At 41.9% G+C, this 23,421-nt stretch overlaps 1 protein-coding gene across 1 annotated transcript in view; it reads right to left on the bottom strand.

The window, feature by feature from the left end:
* Positions 1 to 23,421, bottom strand: part of LOC124607340 — a 193,472-nt gene that overhangs the window by 61,235 nt on the left and 108,816 nt on the right. The gene's annotated exons all lie outside the window — the stretch shown is intronic.

Raw genomic sequence — 23,421 nt, 5'->3', positions numbered from 1 at the left:
TGTTACAGGCGCAAAATTGGTAGTTATGTTTGTGTGTACGACGTCTCTTATAGCAATGAGGTCTTTTCCCAAAACAGCTGAAAACATTTTTTAATATTAAATGCATAAGTAAACGTTATATCTATATATGTTTATATAATGTGTTTACGAACCATTACACTGATCATTAAAGCAAGTATTTATACCCCTTTTTTCGGGAAAAAATGTAAATTGGCTGTATGAGGATTTGTTTCCGCAACTTTCAAACGACTGTTTTAAATGGAAAAGGTGACAAATCTCTAAGAATTCTCCTGGAAGTGAATTCAAAGTCGGTGTTTGCAGAAGAACTTGCCTTCGTTAGTCACCTGTCGAGTTTCCTTTAAAGGAAACTGAACCTGTCCCGCTAATAGCGGTATTAAACTTGCCAGCATCGGCAGCGTAATTTGAGAGTGTGAATTAAGAATGACAGCTCCATCTCCATGAGTTATGCTCCTGGACAACTCCCGGCGAAGACGCGTTTGCTGGCGTCATCCTATTCCTCTTTGGCCGGCGGCAAGAATCATTCTAGGCACTGATGGCCTTCGTCTCATCATAGTAAGATGTTTCGTTTACGTCTTTTATGCTTCAGTATCCAGTAAAAGTGCCTTAACCATGAACAATTCACATTCGACTAAATAGAGCTTTTTAAGGTATGTTGATTAGCGCTGGTTCATCAAAAAACAGTGTTTGAGTGGCTTGTTTTAATTAATGGTATTAACAGTCGTTTCATTCATTCTTGGATTTACAGAAGATCGTACATGTTGTGATATTACAGTTTAAGAACAAAAAGTGTAATTCATTTATGCAGGCGTTATATGCTTACAAGTGTGGCAGTACGTAGTTGTAGTCGAACACTGGCGACGGTGAATCTTGCCGAAAACAGAATTTTTAGAAATTCACAATCATTCTATGTGTGTGTTTTTGCATATTTGTGTGTGTGTGTGTGTGTGTGTGTGTGTGTGTGTGTGTGTGTGTGGTTAGCTCACTGGTGGGTGTCTACGTATCGATTGATGGTCGTTGCGCAAATGACAACCCGACGCTCGAATAACTTCTCATAATGACAATTATAGACTATATGAACACGATTGTGAAATGTATTACCAATCACTTGACTAAAGCACTATATAAATACTGTTCATGAAATTTTTAAGCTACTAACTTTTTAAAATTTTGACAAAATGAATGCTATGTTTGCTAGTTAAGTGTCAAATTTAGCAAAATTCATAGGCTTTGTTCACGTTGACTTATTTCTTTCTATAGTCTCTTTCGGTTATCCCTAAGTGCAGAGGTACATAAAAGTATTGACTATTTTAGTTTTGAAACTATTCATCAAAAGTGACGTTGCGGTGGGCGACAAAGCATCGGTCAATGATGTTGATAAACATGCAATACCAATGCGAGAAATCAAATACCAGTGATTATCATTACTATGAAACCTTTAAATAGCAACCGTCCCTGACAAAATTTTTGATGTTATGTGAAATAATCTCGAATCCAGAATCATTAAAGATGATCTTGCATGACTGTATAAAGATGACAGTGTTTCCTGTGTTGAGTCCTATTGAAAAGGCGCCCATCCACGCACGAAAGGATGAGGAAAGGAATTGGACGGTACATATCCGCCTGTACTAAGGAGGGCAATGCTAAATTCCTATGCAGAAAAAGTCATTCTGAGAGTATTTTATAAATGGCTCAGTTTCAACCCAACAGATCGTGTCAGAACGCATCATATCACTGCTGCAGTCTTTTAGCAGCAAGCTCTGATAAAGCAGACCAGTGGTGTAAATTAGAATGAGGAAAAGGCGAAAAATAATATAATAGGTTCTCAAATATTCCACAGTAATGCCCCTGAAACGTATTCTCATCCCGCCCAAGCAGATACTGTTTGCACTAGGTTTACTAAACTTTATTCCTCATACGCTATAAAAGAGAAGCACACACTGCTCCTTCTTCGTTGTAGAATGTTTTAAAGGAAAACGACAAATTGTACATACCTGGAGATTATGTCTGAAGCCAAGGTTCATACAAACATACGCATAGGTTTAACCTTTTGCCACTTTTTTTTCCTTTCGGTGCAAAGGAAAAACTATGGACTGCCTCCCTACATCGCACGTTTTTAAAACAGCGTTATGGTATAGCTTGTAATTGTTATCTATTTATTCAGCCTTACTCAAACGAATGAGACGCAGAGAGAGAATTTCATTAATTCTTTATTTGGATGGTATTGCTCTCACCTCTCTTTACCTTCTGTGAAGGTATGTACAAAGGAGTAAAAATTGTCGCTCTTTTTAGTGTTTGAAGCTACCCATATGTTGGAAGTTACCCATCACGGTAGAGTTTCGTTGACTGATTGCGTAATGAGGAGGTACCTTTGCCACTATCTCAGATCTATAAGTGACGGGCTGGGGGTACCTAATGCGTGGCACTGACCAGAAGACGCAGTAATGACTGAGATAGTCCCGGGCCTCACCTTTATTGCGATCCCGTAGCTTTATTATTTACGTGAACTCCATGGGTACTTCGTGACAAAGCTTTCTACTACTGTGCTGGTTGACTTTCAAACAGCAGTTGTTTGAACAACATAAGTACGTCTACAGTATCAGGCCGCCACGTCTACAGGCGAAAGTAATCTTTATTTGTACGTTGCCTTATAGCATTTTTGAGCGTATGTAAGGACATGAGATATATACACTCCTGGAAATGGAAAAAAGAGCACATTGACACCGGTGTGTCAGACCCACCATACTTGCTCCGGACACTGCGAGAGGGCTGTACAAGCAATGATCACACGCACGGCACAGCGGACACACCAGGAATCGCGGTGTTGGCCGTCGAATGGCGCTAGCTGCGCAGCATTTGTGCACCGCCGCCGTCAGTGTCAGCCAGTTTGCCGTGGCATACGGAGCTCCATCGCAGTCTTTAACACTGGTAGCATGCCGCGACAGCGTGGACGTGAACCATATGTGCAGTTGACGGACTTTGAGCGAGGGCGTATAGTGGGCATGCGGGAGGCCGGGTGGACGTACCGCCGAATAGCTCAACACGTGGGGCGTGAGGTCTCCACAGTACATCGATGTTGTCGCCAGTGTTTCCTACGCAGTGCCGTAGGGGGCCGCACCGCCACTTCCCAGCAAATTAGGGACACTGTTGCTCCTGGGGTATCGGCGAGGACCATTCGCAACCGTCTCCATAAAGCTGGGCTACGGTCCCGCACACCGTTAGGCCGTCTTCCGCTCATGCCCCAACATCGTGCAGCCCGCCTCCAGTGGTGTCGGGACAGGCGTGAATGGAGGGACGAATGGAGACGTGTCGTCTTCAGCGATGAGAGTCGCTTCTGCCTTGGTGCCAATGATGGTCGTATGCGTGTTTGGCGCCGTGCAGGTGAGCGCCACAATCAGAACTGCATACGACCGAGGCACACAGGGCCAACACCCGGCATCATGGTGTGGGGAGCGATCTCCTACACTGGCCGTACACCACTGTGATCGTCGAGGGGACACTGAATAGTGCACGGTACATCCAAACCGTCATCGAACCCATCGTTCTACCATTCCTAGACCGGCAAGGGAACTTGCTGTTCCAACAGGACAATGCACGTCCGCATGTATCCCGTGCCACCCAACGTGCTCTAGAAGGTGTAAGTCAACTACCCTGGCCAGCAAGATCTCCGGATCTGTCCCCCATTGAGCATGTTTGGGACTGGATGAAGCGTCGTCTCACGCGGTCTGCACGTCCAGCACGAACGCTGGTCCAACTGAGGCGCCAGGTGGAAATGGCATGGCAAGCCGTTCCACAGGACTACATCCAGCATCTCTACGATCGTCTCCATGGGAGAATAGCAGCCTGCATTGCTGCGAAAGGTGGATATACACTGTACTAGTGCCGACATTGTGCATGCTCTGTTGCCTGTGTCTATGTGCCTGTGGTTCTGTCAGTGTGATCATGTGATGTATCTGACCCCAGGAATGTGTCAATAAAGTTTCCCCTTCCTGGGACAATGAATTCACGGTGTTCTTATTTCAATTTCCAGGAGTGTAGATTGAGCAGCAGTTTTTTTTTTTTTTTTTTTAAATCCGCGTACTTCGTTCTTGGTCTTCCATTCTCATTATTCTCTCTTTTACATGTTGTACATTACCCGTCTCTCCCTTATTTTCCTCAGAATTTCCCCCTCATAAGTGCCTTCAGTGTGCTCTTTCTACCCAACTGCTCCCTACTCTGCATTTAACAGTGGAGTTCCCATTGGACTCTTAATGTTACCACCCTTGCTTTTAATTTCACTGAGAGCTGATTTGTCCTTTCTGTATGCTGAGTCAGTTTTTGTGACAATCATTTCTTTTCTTCACATATTTTTCTGCAGCCGTTTCGCCTTAGCTTCCATGCACTTTCTATTTATTTTCTTTCTAAGTGACTTGCATTTCAATGTTCCTGAATATCTTAAAGTATTTCTTCTGTTACCCACGGTTTTTTCGCAATTACCTTCCTTGTACCTAAGTTTTTCTCTCCAACTTCTGTGATTACCCTTTTTAGGGATATCCATTCTTCTTAAGCTAAACTGACTAATATCAAATAATAAAAGTAATACATAACTTTGGCCAGCCGGATTGGCCGAGCGGTTCTACGCGCTACAGTCTGGAACCGCGCGACCGCTACAGTTGCAGGTTCGAATCCTGCTTTGGGCATGGATATGTGTGATGTCCTTAGGTTGGTTAGGTTTACGTAGTTCTAAGTTCTAGGGGACTGGTGACCTTAGAAGTCCCATGGTGCTCAGAGCCATTTGAACATAACTCTGTTCACAGTACTTGCAGCGCCATTTGGTATCAGTAGACTTGAATGTCGAAAGATATACAGATACAGAGGTTTACAGTTCAGTCCATCTTCAATAAAATAGCTATTCCATAATGACAATCCCTGACGGGTGTGAAAGTCTGTAAATGTTATGAAATGGGAAGCACACAAAATGGGGTCTGTGCATCGGCGTTTGAACTTAAAGTAAACACGCCGCAGGAGCTCTGGAGAAGGGATGCTTGCATCTCATTTGTAGCTGCATAGGCGTTCGTGGCAGCGCCCTCATGTCGTCGTAGCAGTTGCGGGAAACGCGGCAGCACGACTGGCGTTGCGCGTATGTTAAAGTGCGGCCGACCGGATGGAGGTCGGTAACGCAATGTGAAATAACACATCTCTGTTATTCTTTCATGCAGAATTATGACTTCATTGATCTGTAGGGATGATGTTGGTCATGATGCGTATTTTTAATTTCTCACAGTTTAATGAAAAGGGCACAAAACTTCGGGCATGCAGCCGCGCAGATACTACTTCTTCCACTGATATCTCACCTGCGTCCCATTCAGCCATCCTCAGAGTGAGTCACAAGACTGACAAGTATTTCTTTTCTTTATTGTGGCTTCATTCTCCTGCCCAATATGGGCAGGGGAGGCCTAGCAGCGGCACAAGTCGCCGCTCTTCAGCCGAGTGATATAAGTTAATAAAAGGACAAAACGATACATATCAAAGGCGGTGAAAAGGGGAACGCAAAAACATAATAAGAGGAGACAATGTTGGTAAAATATACATTTACACAGACACCATTCATTGTGGAACAGTTAAAAAGGTCTTCATAAAGATAAAAACTACACAGTTGGTGATTTGCATACCAAGTAAAATACACTGAAGTCACATGCACGAGTTAAAAGGCGGCCACAGCATTAAAACAAACCAGAACAAAGACACTTTAAAACCACCGCACAAGACGGAGCACGCATGATGAAGAGTAAAAACTGCCAGGAGGGATGTTCCGAGGGAGGGGAGGCCTGACAGGAGGGAAAAGAGGGAACAGGAGGGGGCAGTGGGAGATCGGGGCTGGAAAAGGTGGGTGTAAAAGAAAGGGCATTGGAGGGGTGCACCAGGTGGCAGGGGACAGGTGGGGGTGGGAGAGGGAGAGAGAAGGTAAGTCAGGAGTGAGTGCAGAGATGAAGAAGAGGTGCACTGAAAGGGAGGGTGAATAGGACAAACCCACTCAGGGGAAAGGAAAAGGAGGGGAGAGGGACTCCTGAGGAAGGGGGGATGGTTGGGTTAGAGTTGGCGGAGGGAGTAGGTATCAAGGCAAAGCTCATCATGTGGGAGGGGTACATAGGTAAAGATAGGTAAAGACAGTGGAGGGCGTGGAGGTGGAGATGGAGAGAGGGGACACAGTGGTCTAAGAAGTGGCAATGAGTTGGAGGTAGAGAGGATAGGAGACACCAGGGGAAATGGGGGGGGGGGGGGGTGTTGAGTCTGCAGATGATGTAAAGGGTACGGAAGTATTTGAGGAAAAGGAGATGATGTAGGAAGGGGACGAGGTCATAGAAGGGCCGTATGGGGGATGTGAGGCAGATACAGGAAACAAGGCAGAGGGAATGGCATTTGAGGATTTGGAGGGCTTTGTAGATTCTGGGTGGGGTGGGAACCCAGGCAATGCTGGCATGTCAAGTGATGAGACGACTCAAGAATTTGTAGGTGTGAAGGATGGAGGAAGAGTGGAGTCCCTATGTCCAGCTAGACAGGAGTTTGAGGAGGCAGATTGTATTGTGGGTTTTGTGTTGGATGCTGGGGAGTCCAGATGAGGTGACAGTCAAGGTTCAGGCGAACATTTTTCACGGTAGGAGTCAGATGGATAGGACAACCACAATTGGTAAGGTAAAAATCGCAGCCTATGATGATTGCCTGGGTCTTTGAAGAGATTATATGAAGGAGTTGCAACAGGCAGTGAACTGATTGAGGTGGGTTTGAAGGGTACATTGGGACTATTGATCAGTATGATAGAGGGCCTGGAAGGCAGTGTCATCAGTAATTGGTGGAGATGGCAAGGGGAGGTTTGGGCATCTCTGCAGTATACATGAGATAGAGGAGAGGGGAAACGACAGAGCCTTGGAGTGTTGGGAGTTGGTTTTGTGGATAGTGATACAGGAGGGGGACGACAGAGGAATGAAGCAACGATATGGATGAAATTAATGGGGAGGGCATAGGTCTGGAGTTTAAAGAGGAGCCCAGGATGCCAGATATGGTCACAGGTATTCTGGAGGTCGAGGGAAACAAAGACAGTGCTATGACATTAAGTTGGAGGGAAAGAAGATTAGTAAGGTTAAGGAACTGGTCATCAGCGGAGGAAGAGGGCCAGAAGGGGAAGGAAGTGGTGCTGGTAAAGGTGGTGATGAGTACTTTGGGAGATGATGGACTCTAAGACCTTACAGAACATGGACGGTAGGCAGATGGAACGATAGAAAGATGTGTCAAGGGCTGTGTTGGGTATAGAAAACAGTAGGACACAGGAAGTCCTCCACAGGTCTGGGTAAAAGCTGGAAGGAGCGACAGAGCCTGCAGGATTCGTGGAGGACGGCCTGTGGTGAAGGAGGATGACGTTGCACAAGGTAGAAAGGACAGCCAGGAAGGAGGAGGGGAATTTTTCGATGTAGCGGTAGATGACAACATTGTGACCAGGGGCAGTGTTGCTTTTGGAGCGGAGTATGAGTTCGATGTCGTGTGCTGTAATGACAGTGATTAATTTGAGGGGCTAACTGATACAAGTGCTGGGAACTGGGCGCAGTTGGTGGTACGGAAAGACTGGAGTGTTAACGGACTGTGAGGAAGAGGGAGTAATGAAAGTGAGGATCATTGGGAATGGGTAAGACCTCGGAGAGGTGGGAAGCAAAATGGTTAGCGTTACTGAGGTTGTCAGGGAAGGGGCGGTCGTCATGGAGGAAGGGGTAATGCATGGCGGAATGGCTACCAGTAAGGCAGACCAGTACTTGGAGGAGTTGAATGGAAGGGCGTAGTTGACTCGTGTATGTGTCTGGCGCCAGTCCTGGCGTTTCTTTGCTGCTAAGAGGTTGCGGACGTGTCGTTGTAAATGCCGGTGGCGGAAGAGTGTACCCCGGGCACAGGTGCGTGGGAAGGAGCGGCAGAGCCTGCGGGATTCGCGGAGAAGGACGGCCTGTGGAGAAAGAATAGGGCGGTTCGGGGGGATATGTTTGGTAGGAACGTGGACCTCCATGGCATCAGGGGTGATGGTCTTCTGGAGGCAGGACGAGGCATGGCTGATGTCAGCGGGATGGTGAAAGGTAACTGGATGGCTTTCGACCTGTGAGGCAATGCATTCCCGGTAGGCATCCCAGTCGGCTCGGCGGTAGACATTCGGAGAGGCTGCAGGGTGGGGGACACTGACGACAGGGTGCTAAGTGCGGCCTTATATCCACCACCGCGGCCGTATTGTGCATGCGGGTCACAGATGCTGGTCGGCGCCGAAGATACATTTACACACGCGCCACCTGTGGTGAAAGCGTTCAGATATTCAGTTCGCTTATCGATGTATGTTCGGCGGCGGTAACACCTTGACGACTTCTTTGAAATTTAATTACATCAAGAGCCGTATTCAATGCCTTACCCAAATTAAAACCATTATCTCTTTTATTAAGTTATTGATTTATTTAACTTCAAAGGCTTCCTTGAAAGTAGTATCCCCAAAGGAGGAGGTCAGTATTAAAATCTTCGTCACTGTAGTTCATTGAATGATCCGTATCTATACTATGTTCTGCCGCAGCTGACTTATCTGGCTATAGTAAGTGTGTGTATTCGGTGTCCCACGCTTGTCTCTCTTTGGATGAGGGTGCGTGTTACCTGACCTTATGTGACACATCATAATTTTCGTAAGGGATCTGATACACACCCTCTTTACGATGAAATAAATCATCTTTCACAATACCGAGTACGGCTGAAATCTTCGTAGGAGGCCAGAAGATCATCTTACGACGGTGTTTCTCGAGAAAACGGTTTATCTTCGCCGAACATATAGCAACTCATTCCAAATACTTCACTTTCTGTCGTTTCTCATGATTAGGCTTGTCCGCGTTTTACAAGAATAGATTTCTGTCGGTTACAGAGCTGTTAATGGCACAAATAAATATTTTAGTGATGAAACGTTTCTCTCACTCGCCAGTCTGCTTTTATCTCTTTATTCTTCCTTAGGCAGTGCAGTTCTTTGCGTTCCGTCCTTCTTTCCTCTTGCTGAAAACGAATATTATTGAACCTGTATCCGCACTCGAGTCCTTTTCAATTGTGTTTTTGTTCTTGTTCGGTACTGTCGTCAGAATAATGGCGCCTCTGTAATCTGAAAATCACAGCTGCGCGAAACATGTGTGTTTTGATACATTCAGCGGTGTATAGCTTCTTTGTTTCAATCGCCGTAGCCCTTAGAACGCGACTGCCTTTGTTTTAATGTTCGATTGGATAAGATTCTTTACTGAAACAACTACACAATTCTCGGGAGTTACCTAAGTTTCCTGCTGTGCGTATTATGAAAAGACAAGGTGCCAGATAAAAGATAGTAATTCAGTTAGGCAAATACGTACGAGATCAAATAACGTCATATTCAGATAATATATTCTTCAGTATTTTCAGAGAAATTCGAAATGATACTGCAACTTCAGCAATGTTGACACTTATACTTTGTGCGTATACATTTCAACTCGTTATCGAACGACATCTCTCATACAAATGAAAATCCTGAGTTCAAAGGCAGAGCCGGCCGCGGTGGTCTCGCGGTTCCAGGCGCGCAGTCCGGAACCGTGCGACTGCTACGGTTGCAGGTTCGAATTCTGCCTCGGGCATGGATGTGTGTGATGTCTTTAGGTTAGTTAGGTTTAAGTAGTTCTAAGTTCTAGGGGACTGATGTCCACAGCTGTTAAGTCCCATAGTGCTCAGAGCCATTTGAACATTTTTTTTTTTTCAAAGGCAGAGTTCTCATTTATTTGTTTGTAGTTCACAATCGAATTTTTTTAGCTCTGAACTACAAAGACTTGTGCTTAAATAATCTCAACGTAAGTCTTAGTGACATGAAGCCATCAATAAATAGCAAACCATGAAAGCTGTAGAAAATCGTAACTGTTGCGTTTCAGTTGTTCCCTTGTGCGGGGATGTCTTCAAAATATGGGGTTTCATCAGTTCACAGCCTTGGATCTAGAGAGACCTAACGCCTTAGTGCAACCCGATGTACTTACTCGAAAGGGAACCGGTGCGAAATTCCGGTACTAAGCGTTTGAGGAAAAAGATGTGATAATGCCTTTGTACTGCCAATCTATTCGTTACCTATCACCCTTTGAATACAGTTTTAACGCAATCGCTGTCAAAGAAACCTGGAACCTACAGAAGAGTAATTACAAACGAACAAATGTTACACACTTGTAATGTATGGATATCAAATGACTGAGCGTATTTAATGTGAACAGTATACATTAAAAGCATCAACCACTATAGAGACAAGTAAAATATATTGTCGACGCCAGTTCCATCACACGACTTCGGTTGTGAGGTACTTTCGCGACTGCTTTGAAAGCGAGTCAGAGACACCGTTGCGCAGCAGTGCACATACGCGCTGGCCAGATTGCTGGGCGCTTTGCGTGTAATGACGAGCGCAGGGCACGCGTGGAATGCCGCCATTAAGCTCGCTGTGTGTGTGTGTGTGTGTGTGTGTGTGTGTGTGTGTGTGTGCGTGTGAGTGTGTGTGTTCGTCTGCAGACCATCCCCTCAGCGGTCACCGCTTGAGCCGCTTAGAACCGGCCGCTGTGCGGTCGTATTGCGGGGGTCATCCGGAAGCTTGTACCGTGCCTCACTCACTCGACGTTATTTGTAACGAGCAGTTCAGTCTCGCGACATTCCCGCTTAAAAATACTACATATAAACGTAGAAGCACACACTGATGTAAAATTCACAAACTTCACAATAAGCGGGTAATCTAACAACAAAGAGCAGAGAAAATGTGACTATTTGTGATTCAGCAAATGTTGTTTACTGATGACATTACTGCCATATTAGCAAAAATAAATGTCGAATATTTTAGTTTCTGCTAGTTTCTGTTATTCCCTTCGCCATTCCAGTTTCTCCTATTGCTGTATTACTGTAATCTGTCTAACATATTATGATGCCAGTAACAAAGTATGGACATGTGTTTAATAAATCTTTATCCTAAAATAAGAGCTTCTCACAGACAATCATCTCATCCGTCTAAAGGTCCCTTGTTTTATTTTTATGTGCACTTGGATTTTAATAGCTTGCTATCTTATCACAATGAAGCTGCTCAAACGGATATTGCTTACTCAGGAATGGAATCTCTAAACTTTTTTGTGTGTCACCACACTTTTACATGTTAACACATCGTTAGATTAGATTCTGCTAGTGATCATTGCTTTTGAATACATCATCTTTTCGGACAGAGATTTTCTGCAGCAAAGAGTGTGCGCAAGGAATGTTCTCGACAACTTGGAACTCGAATCCATCTTTGGCCCTTCTGGGAAGTGACTTTTCCACCGAAACTATCCATTGTCTGACACGAAGACTTGATCTACGAGCACCTTCCTTCTGTTTTCCAAAAATCGCAATTCAGGATTAGGCGAAAAATTAATTCCGCAGTCGGCCGCGGTGGTCTAGCGGTTCAGGCGCTCAGTCCGGAACCGCGCGACTGCTACGGTCGCAGGTTCAAATCCTGCCTCGGGCATGGATGTGTATGATGTCCTTAGGTTAGTTAGGTTTAAGTAGTTCTAAGTTCTAGGGGACTGATGACCACAGGTGGTAAGTCCCATAGTGCTCAGAGCCAGCCATTAATTCCGCAGACCTACGGTGAGGAGACTCTCGAGACTACTGAACGTATCACAAAAACTATACGTAGTGTATACTTAAAAACAGCTGATTTACAACAGTTCTTTCCACAGGTGTTAACGGCGAGAGGGTTTTCGAAGATGTGTATCGCACTTTCATATTTTAATTTACACGTTAATTAAAAAATTATCAAGCATGTACATAACCTAAAAAATGGTATCGACAAACATCGAAGGATTATAGAGGGTGTCTGAAGGAACAAATTGAGAATAGGTACGCATAGCTGGGAACGTCGTTCAAAGACACGAAGGGGGGCGAAATTATAAGACGAACGTCTGCCGAAGGTCACATCTTTGGAAGTGAATATCTGTACATTCTACAGTTTTGTGATAACTTGTGTGGTGTTTCCGACACCATCCAACTAACAAATGCTGTCAAGCACATTACGAATAGTTCCGCATGCGGTCTGTCAGCGTAACGACTTAATGATAACTGCCTAGCGTCAGGCGTTACCCGCAGTAGCTTAGACGTCCTGTGGCGTTGCTGGATGACGTACCGCCAATTTGTTTCCCAAGGCACCGTCTACAGTGCCTCGCGGTTTGTATCTTTTTTTTCCTTTTTTTTTGCGGCCTGTGTAAATGTATACATCGTAAAGAGTGTAAGATAAATCTTAGAGTATTTTGTGCCAAAAACGTAAAAAAGATAAAGCTCAGAAAAAAATTTAAAAAAGTTTACAGTACTGACTTTCACAGAATGCATTACGGCGATGAAAATATACAGAGGCCAGAAATTGTACAGCTCCTGCGTAGAGTAACATTGTTACAGATACATCAGTTGATACTAAGTAAGTCGTTCGTGCAGTAGTAGATTTTTAGGATACTTGTCGCTCGTTCTAAAATTTAGCCAAACTTATATGAGCTCTTTATCGAGGGTGGAATGTTATAACAATCGTATTTTCATAAATAATGGCAACCCTGTCCTAATAGAGGCTCTCGTCCCATTTGCATCTCTCACAGGAAGCAAGTACCTGCCTATGAAAGCTTAATTTCGAAATTAATACAGATGGTGTCACTTGAATTCACTGCTAAGCTGTGGCTGAAGCGCTCTCCGTCACATACAGTCTCGCAGCAGTGATATGCTAGTAAGGTAACCAGGATGGCTTGTGTGTCATGTGGAACGTATGCACTGCTATATTCAAGCTTGGAATGAAACTGTAAGGCATCACTGTAAAAGTCCGCTCAAGGGAACCATTTTGGTTCAAATCTTCTTCCGCTATGATTTTTAGTCCTCTAAACATGTCTTTGATTACCTGTCTGTAATAACTCTCCTGTTGTTCTACATTTCTTAGTGACTGAACCTGGTGATGATATCTCACCATAGCCGATTTTATTTCAGTTTCCAGTGGTTTCCATAAATAGAGGAATACAGGTTGATTACTTGGTCAACTTCCTAAGGTGTGTGCAGAATTCATTGTCATTCATTTCCTAGCTGAAATAGTGCTTGGTTATGCCCTGGATTTCAGCAAGAGATTTGTTGTTAGAAGAAACTGTGATAAGTAATTATCTGTTACAATAGACTACAATTCTCCTTTCCCCTTTGAAGAAACCGCTGTAATATCTTACTTTCTTTCTAAAACTTTTCTCATTTGGTTTTAGTAGTACTCTAAAGGTTGATGTGTTTGATTACATACGTATTCCAGCTCTTAAAATGCCGTAAACGTTCTTTCACTGAACTACCTCTATTTTATTAAAAAAAAAAAAACTCAATCTCTAATACAACCACACACACACACACACACACACACACACACACACACACACACACACACACACATTCATAAAACAGTTGAATTCAGAAAACTGAGAATGTTGGTAACACTTAGAGAAACGAATGAAACTGTATTAAAAAGATGGCAGTTACAGTGATATGTAACGTAAACAGTGAACTGAAAGTGAACTGTAAGATGTCCACCTGGTTGCCAGATGAGAAAAAGCAGTTTGCTTAAATGCAGTGAATTAGAAGTTACCTGTAAGTACCTTTCCATTTCATAAAAAAACGTTAAGGATCTGTTTTTAAATCTATAACCTGGATATGAAACCATAACCTATGTGTAAAAATGGACAAATCATGTAATATTTCAGGACACCCACTGAAGATGCCTTGTAAAAAAGGCGAAACGCGTCTGGGTGCATAAATAAAAATAAAAATAAAAATTTCGATGTGCAGCATGCAAAAAAGGCATTTTCTTTGAAACAAATCCAATTTAATCACTAAAGATCTCTCTGTTTCTCTTAATTCGTACCAACAAGATTCCTCATAACACTGTATTCCCATTATAAATAATTGTACGTTCGGTAGATAAAGGATGACGATAGCCGTCAATTAGTCAGCATTTATTCAGGAAAACACAAAAAGATGGAAATTGGCAAGCATAAAAATGTATGAGAGTTTTGTTGTCGTACCGTATGAGGAGGACATACTAAAATTAACCTAATAAGTATTTTTACAGGTGTATAGAATGTGCAAAATTTGAATGTGTGTAGTGAATTATGAGGTGCATTATATTTATTTGTTGTGAAACGTATTTAGCAAAGAGAAGCATGTTACGCTTTATGCGTTACCTATTTCCGACGTAATTTATCTGGCGTTTTCAAAAACGGAGTAAAATACTACAGCCGTAAGTTAATCGGAAATGTTGAAATGCTTCAGTGGTTTCTTTGCAACGTAACCACATCCGAAGGTAATGCAGAATGCTCTTGCATCCACTGGATCCTTGCTGACCTTTAGGCGTGGACCATTCGAACTTTTATGGAACTTTGTTGGCAGTAGCACTAAATACTCTTGGAATGCAAGGCCTGTTCGTATATTAAGAACTAGTGAGGCAAAAAAATAGGGAAATGAATTTAACGGTACTTACGAAACCACAGACGCTTTGAGAGAGAAAGAGCCGGTTTGTTGAACTGCAGCTGTTATATACGGGTAGTTGTCAATATATATTTGACAATCGTTACGCGGTTTGTCTTTCTTTACTTTTCACTCAAAAAGGAAGTTTTCGTAACCGGAGGTAAAGCAAAGGAGAAGTACAAACAATAGGATGCTTGATATGATTACTTGCTGTAAGTGGCTGAATATTTATGTCAAACCAAGTCAACAAGGGGAATATTTTTAATTTAACGTGGATTCTGAAACACAGGACAAGCACGTAGTTTTCAGCTACACAAAATATTGCAATACGTGAAGGTTACGTAAAATGTCAGGTCAAACTCGTTGATCGAAACGGCTCGGAAACAATATAGGAAAGCAAAGGAGTTCACACTCTAACCCCTCGAAGACGAGCACATAGGAATCAGGTAAGGAACTAGTCGTGTCCTTTTCAAACAAATCATCCAATTATTTATCTTGCAGGTTTGGGAAAACTCTGTCTGACATACAAAGCTTTCAATTAATAACCACAATCAACAACTATAAAACCTACTTGTATAGCTTCACTTGCAGCGAATTAGCTTGCGAGACATGAAGGTGAACCGATCTCGAATATAAACGGTGGTGGAGGAATAACAGCCATTGGTGTGGTACATGGGGAAGCCTTACTTTGGTTTTGAGGTGGGTTTCCACGTCTTTTTAGGCAAATTCTGTACTGGTCTCCAATCTCCGCCTCAGGAAATACGGTACAGAAACAGTTAAAATACAAACGCAGTACAAAGTATACACGATACGTAGATGACGGGGATGACTTACCACACTTAGCTTAACTGACAGTTATTTTTGCTACAGGTAGGTCATCGTGCGACAAAGTTGAAAAGTACATATGTATCCAGTCATGGAAACACCGTATCCCGTACTTTGAGATAAACGCTTGTAATGGAAGAAAGTCTTGACCCCTGAAACGAGTTACTCGGAGTGGTTATTTTTTTTTAACACAACTTCTACTATTTAGAACTGCTGCTGAGTCCGGTGTTTCTAAGCATTCATGCACTTACATGCCCTCAGGAATACAAACTCCTAATTTTGGGTACGCATACAAACAACAAACCAGCTACAGCTTTGATCAACAGCTGTCATGATTCAAATTACACTTGTCACAAATCATTTTCTGTAAGAAAACAAGCTAATTGTAATAAAGTAATCAAATATGAACTGTCGGTGTTACAGTAATGCACATTAATGTTAACCACCGGCAGTTTGTTCCCTGCGAATGTTACGGCCAAAATTTCAGTACACGTTGCTCACACTTACAAAGGCAGGCCCACCTGCCTTCTCCTATTATCTTCATAGTTACAGGATTTGAACCTCGAAGAAATCGCCTTTGAAAGACTTCCGAACGCTGTTAAACAAAAAACATTTCTATTTAATTAATGAATTCCTCGGTAGCTCAGCACATAGTAAAACAGAAAGCAAAGTGTAATCTCAAAACTAGCATACTTTTTTTATTTCTTGAATTCCATATTTATTAAGAAATGAGAATGTAAACAAGTACAGAAGTATAATTTTTAAGAAGAACAACATCTTTCATTTTTAATTCCTGGTTGTATGAAAATAAAGTAAAATTTGATTTAGATATACGAAGTGTCTTTTTCTCAAATGAACAAAAAATATATGCAGCAATAATACTGCTCAGTCTCTAGAAACAAAATATGTATTTGGTTTCATATCTTATGTTTCGTGATTCTGTCCCAAATTTTACTTTATTATGAATAGTTACATTTTCATACATCCAGTAATTAAAAATAAACAGATGCGATTTTTATAAACATTTATAATTTCATATTTGTTAATTAGCATTTCGATTTCTTCATAAATATGGAATTCAAAAAAGCAAAAGAAAAGTCAGATACCAGCGGTTTTATGATTACATTCTGATTATGCTAGGCGCTGAGCTACCGACGCATTTGTTAATTAAGTACAAATGTTTTGTGCTTAACAGCGCTCGAATATCTTGTGACTTCAAAGGCGATTTTTACAAGTACAGATTTAGGACAATGATATCGGGGCACTGGCCTTCATATCCTGTATGTATCAAGGAAATCGGAAAGGGTCACTCCGTAAAGTCGCCTTGGTTAGAAGAAGGAAATAGGACCGAGAGTGCTTTATTTTTACGTTAGAACTAAAGTTCTATAGTTTTTCATGGTAGGGTAGAATGTTGTACCTTGGAACAATTTTCAGACTTTCGCCTTTAGCCAGAACTGTAATAGAAGTATGACCCATTGACTAATACAGCCGGCTCACAGACGGCCGCAGGTTTCGAGTCTGTTATTACACTGCCGGCTTTGAGACGGGCCGAGCAGCTGTAGCTTCTTCTTAGTGTTTCTTCTTCTCTTTTAATAGATGACATGGTGTGTTATATATAATTGGAAAGTGAGAAATCGATATATTTAGTGTTGTACAACACAGTATATTTCTTTCTATATTTTTCGAGTTATAAGCAATCGTTTCCAGGTTTCGTTAATTTTGTTCTCTCCACTCCAATCAAGAAAACGCCCTTCGGAAGTTGTGTAGTGTGCAAAGCAAGGAAACAAAGACGTGATACATGGTGTGAGTGTGAGAATGGCTAGTTGTACATGCTTGTAGTTTTTCGGTTGTATCACACCAACAAAAAATTCATACCTCATCACTTTAATAAATATTAAGGATACATCTATCCTATGAAAGAAATATATAATTTTGAGAAAAGTATGCAAGACAAAATATTCAGATTTCCGTAAATTTAAACAGTAAATATAGGGTTGACTATGTAGAAAAATATTAGTAAGTCAATGGGTTAATATATTTTTTAGTTCTGTTTTGAAGTTATAGCATTCACTTTATTTGTGCTTCAACCTTTTTCTGAAATTAAGGAAATCACTCCAATATAGTAATGTTTTTCCAAACGTGAAAAGCTGTTCCAAGATACAATATTAGCATGTACTTGGGAACAAATATTCTATTCAAATTAGAAGTGCTGCTATCTATAAAATCGTCTTAATAGTGTATTCAGTAGTTATGTCTTACATTATTACTCTAGTACATATCAATACTCAATAAGTAAACATCAGTTTAAGCAAAAGTTTTATCAAAGATGAGTTACAAGCTAGAAACGTTTTGAAGTGTAAGCTGTTGGCAATTAACACATATTTCCATTTTCGAGACATGGGACAACGTTAAGACATAAAATAGGTCAGTTCATATCCAAATATCACGTGTTCCATGGTAAAGAGACATTCCGTTTCAAGGCACAAGATAACGCTCGACTGACGCTATATGGCTTGACCGTCTACTAATTACATAACTAGGTTTAAAAATATACAGAATTTTAATCACCATAAAACTCCGTAATTGAAGAATTAGCTTTGATCCATACAACTATTATAAATGAGAAAGTAACTCTGTCTGTTACGATTTCACGACTAAACCTCTGAATCGATTTTCGTAAAATTAAGTACGGTGACAGTCTGAACACTGAGGAAGAACATAGGCTGTTTTAGGAAGTGTGTAGTACGACATATTTATGTATTTGCAGAATATAACGCGAAACATGGAACAATAAGTACTCTATACAAAAACTATTTACTCTTTGACTTCTGAACGTTACCATACTTGTGAAAAAGGTTTTATTGGTTGATATGTTCTACGCAATATGATTCAACGCAATCAGTACAATGCTTCTTCAATTCTCAAAGTGTTTAATCCATACTTCCATATTAATACCAGTATTATTAATTGCGAAAGGAGCTCTTTCTGTCACGTTTCCACAACTCTGCCGCTGAACTGATTTCGAACGTATTCGGTATGTAGATAGCTTGAATGGAAATAGCTTGGGCTCTGAAGGAGACCATGGGCTATGTTAGAAAGTCGAATCTTTTCAGGTATTATAAACATTTTTAAATAAAGTATACGGGAGTGGCATGCACATGACGCTGGAACGATGGTCGGCGACTCTTTGTATCCCTACACCATTTCATGACAGTGCAAATCCAGTGTTATTGTGCTCGTGGTTTATGATATTGAGTTCCTATATCACATCGCTTAGCTGGAGAGTTTTGGTGTGGATGCAAAAATAAAATCGGACAATAATCCAGAGAAACATATTTAAAACAATTACTATAAGCGTCGCAAATGTAAGTCTGATTAAGGGCATAGTTCTAAGATAGGTCTAATTGCGGAAGTTATTCGAATCCAACAAAACCTCCGAGAGATCTTATTTCCTAGGAACTTGGAGTCATTTAAAGGCTGTACGGCAAACGGAGAGACGTATCTCTTTACATGTGGAGCGTGGGGAGGCTTTTGGTAAGGCTGCATTTAATTGTAATCTGTTAATTTATTAAATCAGTCAAAAGGTTGAAACACCGACCAGGAAACATTATGTGTTCTTAAGAACTCTCTCGACCCTCCACGTGCTCTCATCTGTATTATTAACGGGAAACATACAGGTCGTACGACAATGCTACGCGAAACCAATTCTTAAATTAAATGTTCAAAATAACTTCTTCTACACTGGTACGTACGAGTACGTATCTCATTATTGAATTCAATCCTGGGTACGCTGATGTATCCCTGAAGTACTGCGCTTACTTTTAAAGCCTACCATTATCCGGGCAGGCAGACACTATAAACCTTGTACTGAAATTCTATACACAAGTGCTTTCAACTGCTCCCACTGGTCACAACATAAGGTGTTTAGTTCCGGATAAAGCAGAAGCCACGGAACTTCATCTCTTTCTGTTCATCTCTCATGGAGTGGTGCACAAAACAATGTTGTTGGACCTAAGAATTAAAATTTGACCAGAAGTGGCCAAAAGGGTGTTTTGAACATTTCACACAAGAAACAGTTTCATATGGTGTACTGGTACGTTTGATTAGTGTCCGAGGAACAGTTTAGAAAATAATCTTAATCAAGAAAGGACAAGCTTTTTCATAAACAGCCCGGGGGCTTCAAAAGACGACTGCGTGAAAAATGCAAGATATACAGAAAAGAACCAGACATCATTGGACAGAGCCTCTCTCCACGTATTTCGATTTATAACAGGCGCCGTGACGTAGTTGCAGAGCCCACCGCTACGGGGAAGATGTGTCAAAATATATAGATAAATAATCTTTTCCGTACTATCGCTCAGAATTAGATCGCGCCTCCAGACACGCAAACCAGAGTACAGATTTCCAAAGTGGATTTAGGTGTTTTCAGAATCAGCCACTTCACAGAATTGCACGCACTTGCCTTGATATTTGCCTTGTCACAACAAGTGACCTGAGCACCCGTAATGTGAGTGAAAAACTTCCAGAGATGCTCCATCCACTGGTTCCTGTATGGATTGTTACTTTCATGGTGGCGTGAATCCTCGGAGGTACTTCTGACTAAACCTGCAAAACGTGTCTTTCCCGTGCCTATGTAACACCCTTTTTTCTGCTATGTGTAATAAATGTGACCTGATTGATCACCAGCCCCCTTTTGTTACCTCCTCTATACACTTTAATGCTTCTAATAAGCATATTTATCATCCACTACTACTAATCTTATTATATTAAACATCAGTCCATTTCAACGAACGTTGTTTCCGACAAGTCGCTGACGACAGTTTGAGAACAACATAAGAAGAAATTAATTTAAGGGTAGATGGTAAGAAATTGAGTTAAAAATATGACTTTAGCTGTAATATTTCTGTATTCTCTTATAATCTTCTCTTCTCCATCTCTCTGTATATAAATTCAAGACGTTTGCTCGTACCCATCTGTATGTGTGGGCTAATCTCAGCAACCGCTGCAGAGACTCTTATCTAGTTCTCACTAATAATACACTGGTTCACAAGGAAGGTTTCTTATGTAATTTATAAATATTTCGTACAAATTGACTGACTTATCATGAATTAAAATTACGATATGTAAACTATGCCACAGACCCCTAGTGAACAGCTGCCATAACTCGAGAAAGCAGCTATGAGTTGACGCAGCAAACAGCATGACCAAATTCGCATCTGGTGAGATGGCGTAGTAATGGACACGAAAAGACTAGCAGTTATCAACAGGAAGTAGCAAACCGCAATATGTTTAGAGGAGGTGCTCTAAACTGGAGTTTACGCCCCAGTTGAAATACAACAGTTGTACTGGACTGCTTACAAATTTTGTGAACTGTGTCATTACACATCCCCCCCCCCCCCCCCCACCCTCCCATGAACCATGGACATTGCCGCTGCTGGGGAGGCTTGCGTGCTTCAGTGGTACACACAGCCAGCCGCGCCTTAGGTGCAACCAAAACCGGGGGGTATCTTAGAGAAAGCTTTTAACGATGTTGACTGGAATACTGTCTTTCAAATTCTGAAAGTGGCAGGGATAAAATACAGGGAGCGTAAGACTACTTACAATTTGTACAGAAACCGAGAGGCACGAAAGGGAAGCAGTGGTTGAGAAGGGAGTGAGAGAGGATTGCAGCCTATCGCCGATGTTATTCAATTTGTATATTGAGAAAGCAGTAGAGAAAAAAACAGAAAAATTTGGAGTAGGAATTAAAATCAGGGGAGAAGAAATAAAAACCTTGAGGTTTACCGATGACATTGTCATTCTCTCAGAGACAGTTGGCAACTTGGAAGAGCAGCTGAATGGAATGGTAGTGTCTTGACAGAAGGATATAAGATGAACATCAACGAAAGCAAAACGAGGATAATGGAATGTAATAGAATTAAATCAGGTGATGCTGAGGGAATTAGATTAGGAAATAAGACAAAGTAGTACACGAGTTTTCCTATTTGGACAGCCAAGTAATTGATGATGCTAGAAGTAGAGAGGGTATAAAATGTGGACTGGCGATGGCAAGGAAAGCGTTTCTGAAGAAGAGAAATTTGTTTACATAGAGTATAGACTTAGTGTCAGGAAGTTTTTCCTGAAAGTATTTTTTGGAGTGTAGCCGTTTATGGGAGTGAAATATGGACGCTAAACAGTTTACACAAGAATAGAAGCTTTTTAAGTGTAGTGCTGCAGAAGAATACTGAAGATTAGATGGGCAGATCACGTAACTAATGAGGAGGTACTGAATAGAACCGGGGAGAGGGGGAATTCGTGGCACAACTTGACTAGAAGAAGGGATCGGTTGGTAGGACACGTTCTGAGGCATCAAGGGATCACTAATTCAGTACTGGAGGGAATCGTGGAGGGTAAAAATTATAGAGGGAGACACTAAGCAGATTCAGAAGGATGTAGATTGCAATAGTTACTCGGAGATGGCGACGCCTGCACAGGATAGAGCAGCACGGAAAGCTGCATCAAACCAGTCTTTGGACTGAAAACCAAAACAAGAACAACAACGCATCATTAGAAACAAAGTTTCAACGTTAGAAGATTTTTTATAACTTCCTTCCTTATACTTTGACACAAGGATACGAATAAGTCGCAATGTCCTGAGATAGCAGAAACATGTTAAGCTTGTATTCAGAAGTATTACTGCAGTAACACTGTCACCTGGTCTCTCCAGGAATACAAGAAAAGACTTCTGACGAAGAAGCATAATATTTAATTTCGTCCAAAAGGTTAATTTTATTTGTATCCCAATCTATTTACCGTTTATTGCGACGTCTGAACGACGCAAAGGCAATAGATCTTCAGGTCACTCAAAAAAAAAGATAGAGTTCAATTGTGAGTTACACCCGAAAAGAAATATAAGTTTTAATTTATTTAAATAAGGAGAGTTTAGTTAATTCAAGAAGCTAAGAAGGCCTCTGAATGAACCTGGCCGATGAAGGCATATTCCGGCAAGCATAAAGGTCGGCTGTGGGGGTGGATGGAGGCCTGATTAAAAAAAAATTAAAAAATATTAAGACCTTGGGTACGAACCGAAAGGTTATCGGGTCAAATCCCGGCTAGGTCATTTTTTTCACTTTGTCTTTTAAGCTATGTGCGCCAATAGCACAGATAAAGCTGACTCATCATAAGATCAACAGATGTCAGAAGCATGAAGACATCCTCCAATCGACGATGATGTACTTTAGGGCCTTATGGTCCTCATTGCTTGAACTGGCTGCAAACGTTTCAGAAAAACTCCAGAGCGGAAAAACGGCGAGTCCAAAACCTGTGAGTTACAATTATTTGTGCGTAGAGTAAAATGTAGCATGGGATGCAGCTTTACTTCATTTATGCACAGGTGTCCAAATTAAAGCAACAAACTGCTATTTCCTCGTCTTGTGTCTAGTTCACGATATAACCATACAAACTGTCAACAGATGTCGTTACGATCGTGTCCTGCACGGAAGATGGCACTTCCATCAACGGACAACCACTCCAGGAATGACGTCAAGGCACCTATCAAGCGGGACAGTGTTTCCAAGGCAGTCTCACATCCACAATCGCTGTGTACACAGTCACAGACGCTGCAGTATGGTACAGAGATGACGCCTACACACTCTTTGCTGTGGAGTGCCATAGGAAGAACGAAAGTTGGAGAGTAGCAAACTAAGTGGCCCGATGGCTTCAAGTGAATCGTTCTGCTGTTTCTTGGATTTGGCGACAGTTTATAGAGGCCGAAACTGTATCCCGGAGACCAGGACAGGGCCGAACATGTGCGACATCAGAAAGAGAGGACCGTTATTTGGCTGTAAGGACACGACGGTACCGCCTAATTCCTGCACTGCAATTGGCATCTGACCTCACAGCATCCCCTGAACGTGCTGTATCAAGGAAACGGTGTTCAGAAGGCTTCAGCAGAGTGGCCTTCATTGTTGGAGACCCGCTGTTTATCTCTGGCGTTTCTTTCACAGAAGGGAACATCTAGGGTGGAGCCGCCAACATGCCACCTGGACGGACGAACGGTGGGCCAGTGTTCTT

This window comes from Schistocerca americana, chromosome 1 (assembly GCF_021461395.2).
Source record: "Schistocerca americana isolate TAMUIC-IGC-003095 chromosome 1, iqSchAmer2.1, whole genome shotgun sequence".
Taxonomy (NCBI): domain Eukaryota; kingdom Metazoa; phylum Arthropoda; class Insecta; order Orthoptera; family Acrididae; genus Schistocerca; species Schistocerca americana.
Note: the sequence above shows the minus strand (reverse complement) of the source record. Positions and strands in the feature narration are given on the sequence as shown.